This window comes from Tenrec ecaudatus, chromosome 4 (genome assembly GCF_050624435.1).
Source record: "Tenrec ecaudatus isolate mTenEca1 chromosome 4, mTenEca1.hap1, whole genome shotgun sequence".
Classification (NCBI taxonomy): Eukaryota; Metazoa; Chordata; class Mammalia; order Afrosoricida; family Tenrecidae; genus Tenrec; species Tenrec ecaudatus.
In genome coordinates this window covers 74352266-74357002 of record NC_134533.1, presented here as the reverse complement: position 1 = coordinate 74357002, position 4737 = coordinate 74352266, and the positions used below count along the sequence as shown (strand labels likewise).

The following is a 4737-nucleotide window of genomic DNA, read 5'->3' as shown; positions in this document are numbered from 1 at the left end:
CCTCATGTCCAGGTAGTTTTATTATAATGATATATTCATTTTCATGAACTCACAGAAGCTGTTAGTCCTGGAAAGAGCCTTCCTGATCATGTAGTCTGTTCTAATGACCATTGTGAAGATCCGTCCCTTCATTCTGGAGAGGTCCAGCCATCTGCCAAGAGTCATGCCCAGACATTCTGTGGCAGAACTGGGATTAGGACCCTGGTCTCCCGACAGTTAGTCCTGGTCAACGTTTCTTTTACCATGCTCTAAGCCAACCGCCCTCCTTTGAAAACAAGTGACATGCAGTTGTGCACCTTATTTCTACTGGGAGCGACAGCAGCAGCTTAAATCTATGCAGATTTCTTTCTAAAAATATCAAGCTGTTTTTCAACATCACAAGCAAATGTGAAGGGTTTCATCCCCAGATATTTTTAGTGTAACCAACCATATGCGCTCAGGGTCTGTTGGCGGAGGGGGATAAACATTTCCGTAAAATGCTCTATTCCTATGATCCCAGACCCTGGAATCGGGAAGGTTCGTGTGTCGACACAGCTGAGACCTGTCCCTTTGTGAACCTCCTGGCTGCCCCCTCACCCTTCCAGCCTTCAGGGACTTGGCGCTTCCCCTGACAGTCTGGTGTGGGAAACCGAGAGGGACATTGGAGTTGTGCATCAGTCTTGGCCTGGAGGTTGGCAACAAAAAGTAGTGCAGTTGGACTACTTATCAGAGTGCTCGACGGGCATTTGAGAGTTTCTTGAAATGTGGCGACTCTTGCTATAATTATTTTTATTATTACTCATATCTCATCTCCCCTTTGAACGTGGGGATGTCCGTCTCACAGGGCGCTGTTTTCATTTGAACTGTAAGTCAAAACAGCAGTTAGAAAGAATCCAATAGAATATACCAGAGAAAATTATCAGAATACATTGCACATTACAAAAAAAATTAAGGGTTGTTTTGTGAAACGCTTTTTACTATATATATATATATATATATATATATATATATATATATATATATATATATATATATATATATATGCTGTGCAGTTAATGAACACTCTGGCTGTTGATGAGAAATATTTTCTTCCTGTCTGTCACAGACAAAGCAAATTGGGAGGCGCTGTTTTAAGGGTGAGACTGCCGGCCGTGCGCATCTTATATTCACCAGAGCTAGCCCAGGGCCTAGACAAGTTTTCCGACGCACTGTGACCGGCCTAGGCGGCCTGCGGGGACTGCTGCTAGAGACAGCAAGTACAATGATGTGAATTAAATGCCTTGAGAGACTGTTTTGTTAGGGAGCTATGAGTTTGGTTTTCTGAGGATCAGTTGCAGCTCAGTACTTAGCGGCTGGGGTGACTTAAGGCAGGCTACTGAGTCTCTCATCCTCATTTCCTCCATCTCTACCACGGGGCTGCTCCTGGCGTGTGAGCATGAGCCAGGCTGAGCACAGTGCAGTGGCAGGCGCATCCTAAGCCCGCTGCGTGGATAGCCCAACGGATCAAGGGAAGCTCTTTCTGCGGAGGCCGCCCTCTGGCTTGGAGGAAATGTCTGCGGCCCGTGCATGGCTGTCTGTTGGAGCCCTCAGTGCCATTTCTTGTATGTACCCTTTCTCCGTGTGTTCTCTCATCAAGGTTCCCACAGTCCCCCCCCCCCTCTTCAAAGCCACTTCCTGGGGAGAAAGTCCAAGGGAGTCTGTTACAACTTGCCTTTGGCCCCTCCCAAAAGCCATGGCTTCCTATAGGCAGAGAAAATGACATTAATTCAGGTTGGCCAATCCGAGTTTTAATTTGCAAGCAGAACGCCTGCCTGACCTTATCAGAGCGCAGCAGCAGCAGCAGCAGCAGCACAGGTGTGGCCACAGGAGGACAAGGACCCCCGCAAGGTAAATAGGACAGGTCCTTTTCCTGGGGCTCCAAAGCCCGCAGAGGAGTCGGGGAGGGCAGGGCCCTGGGGAGGTAGGTAAGTGGTGAGGAGTGAGCTCACCCTGTCTCTGATCTCTGAAGTTATCAGAAATAACTTCACAAAGCAAATCTTGTTTGTGGCAGTGGGGTATGTGTGTGTGTGTGTGTGTGTGTGTGTGTGTGTGTGTGTGATGCTGGATGAGAGAGAGATCGCTAGCATGGCGGGGTGAGGGCAGGTAAGAGGGAGACGGGAAGTACTAGGACCTGCCACTGATGTATCTCTTAGAAACAGCACCGTCTGGGAGTCAGGAGAGACCTGGGTCCCAGTTCTGGTTTTCTTACGGAGTCTCTCTTTTCACTGAATTACTCGCCAATTCTGATCCTTGTTCATTTACAAATCCAAACCAAACTCCTTGTCACCCGGCTGATTCCGACTCATAGTGACCCTGGGGACAGAGTAGAACTGCCCCCCTGGGTTTCGGAGACTGTAAATCTCCAGGAGTAGAAAGCCCCGTCTTTCTCTCTTGGCTAATTAAGGGGCTGTGTAAAACCTTCCAGTCTAAAACCTCTTATCTAGTCAAGCTCTGACGAGTGGTCCACAACTTACTCTCCCGTAGTCAGCGCAGGAAGAAAGTCTGCTTTGTCTCGTCTGCATTAGAATCTCCCAGCCTTGAGACTATTGACCACCTCGGGCCTGCCCTGTCCTGTGCATTCTAAGATGCCTGCCCTCCCACTGGAAGCCTGTAGCCCCGAGCCCCTCTTCCATCAGGACGCTCAAAATACATCTCCAGATAATGGCAAGTGGCCCTGGGGTGGAGGGCCACGGGTCGAGAGTGACTTGTCGCTGTCTGTGAGTATTGTGGGCCTAGCCAAGTGCGCACGCACGCGCACACACACACATGCACACGAGGATAAGTTCAAAGCTTTGCTACCCGGGCTCCGCTTCCTACGTGCATGTGGGCCGATTCCAAACACAAGGCGCTTAAACAGGTCTGTGGTCCTGAGTGGCTGCAGGCAAGGGTCTCCTTTGGGTGCCTACAGCAAAACAAATCAAAGTCAAGTGGTGTCTGGCTCACGAGGTCAGCTCGGAAGGTGGTGGCCACTGGTTTCGGGGACTCCAGAGGGGTCATCCTGATGGATCCCTGAAGGACACGGGGTGAGCGTGGGCCTGATTATGAAGAGGTTTTCAGTGGAGTTGGGCTGAGGACTCGCTCCTCTGAGGGTCGCCAGGCTGTCTTCGGAGGCTTTCATTAAGGAAACCACCCTACGCCATCCTCTCGACACCCCAGAGCTTACCCTTTTGTACTTCTTTTTGTTCCCCAGACGTTTCTTAGAGGAGTCGGATCGGGGTGCTTTGAGCATGCCCACACTGCTCCTCCGATGTGGGGCGAGTTGATGAGCACGGAGGTTTAGAGAGCTGGACGTACTGCCTCATGAAGGGCGTCGGCCCAGTCGCTCTCGGCCTTTTGGCTGAGATCAAGTGCAGTATCTGTTCTGATCGGCTTAATATCTGATATGCCCTCTACCCAAGGACGATACATGAAATGGATATTTGGAGCCGGAAAGTGGGACAGGCACTTGCTCCGCTCACTACACGTCGACCTGGTATGCAGTACCTCCAGGAACGGTGAGGGCAGTAGTGTATAGACCCGGATGGAGTATATGTCAAGAGACAACAGCTTTACATTTTGATATTTTTTTGACTGTTAAATATGTCTATGATTTTTGCCACCATACTTAAAACACCATTTTGTGAGCTTACCCTCGTGTACCTTCCCCCACGGCCATCCTGGGGACCCCCAGGTGCTACAGAGTAGAACTGCTTCCCAGTGCTCTTATGGCTGCGATCTTGGCAGGCTACAACCTCTACAGAGTATCATGCAAGGCTGCCAGGCCTTTCTGCCCCGGCCCTGCCGATGGGTTCACTGTGCCAGTCTTTTGATCAGCAGCTAAGCGCAAGCCACTTGCGACATAACCGCACTCCTGCACAGCCTTTCTTAGGCGTTAGGCACCTGTAGACCTTGAGAAATAGTTCATCCTTATGATAGTCCTCAGAGGTAGGTACTCTTATGATGCCTGTTTGACAGATGAGGGCACTGAACGAGAGAGAGACAGAAAGGGCAAGTGACCTGGGCATACTCTGGTGGCTTGGGTGGGATGTGCTGGGAGCTGATATGCCACTGGCCTTCCAGGGCCACCCATGTGGACAGGTTTCGGCACTGGCCTTTAGGGTGCATTCCTGAGTGACAAGGGGTCTGAAGAAGTTACATGCCCCAATTGCCTTTTTCCTTTGGAAGCCAAACACAGCTTTTTGCTTGGACGAATATGCCAAGACCACACGTCACCACCGGCAGGAAGTGGTCACGCAGGAGGAAGCAGGGCTCCCAGTTCTGGTTTGGCAGGCGTGGGAAGCATCTGAGGAGACACTTGCCTGGGGTGGGGGTGGGGGTGGGGCAGCATCAGGACATCACTGCTTGCCAGTCAAAGATAGAAAGGAAAGGGGAAAAAAAAGGACAGCTGTCCAATCCTTTTGTTTACCCCAGTGGAACCCACGGGACGTGCCTAAGGCCACACAGCAAGCTCCTGTAGCCCCAATCCTGTGATAGGTACTTGGCAAGCAGCACAGTGCTTTAACATGGATTCTGGGCATGAGGATAGAGAAACAGAACTCCGATCGAATCCTGGAATTGCTGCTACCCAATTGCTGTAGTGATCTCGATGCTTCAGACTCTTGGACTCTCCGTTCTTTTATTACGTGCCTATTGATGCAGGCATTTCACAGACAAAGGTCCTGCTCTGTGCCAGGCACTGCTGGGATATTATAGTGGGGAAAAGTTCTCTACACTCATGAC

General features: G+C 50.5%; 1 non-coding gene across 1 annotated transcript; it reads left to right on the top strand.

Moving 5' to 3' along the window:
• Positions 1-3335: 3335 nt before the first annotated feature.
• On the top strand, positions 3336-3523 carry LOC142447394 (U2 spliceosomal RNA). Its single transcript, XR_012784122.1, has one exon. It is a non-coding gene; the product is annotated as a U2 spliceosomal RNA (small nuclear RNA).
• The last annotated feature ends 1214 nt before the right edge of the window (positions 3524-4737 follow it).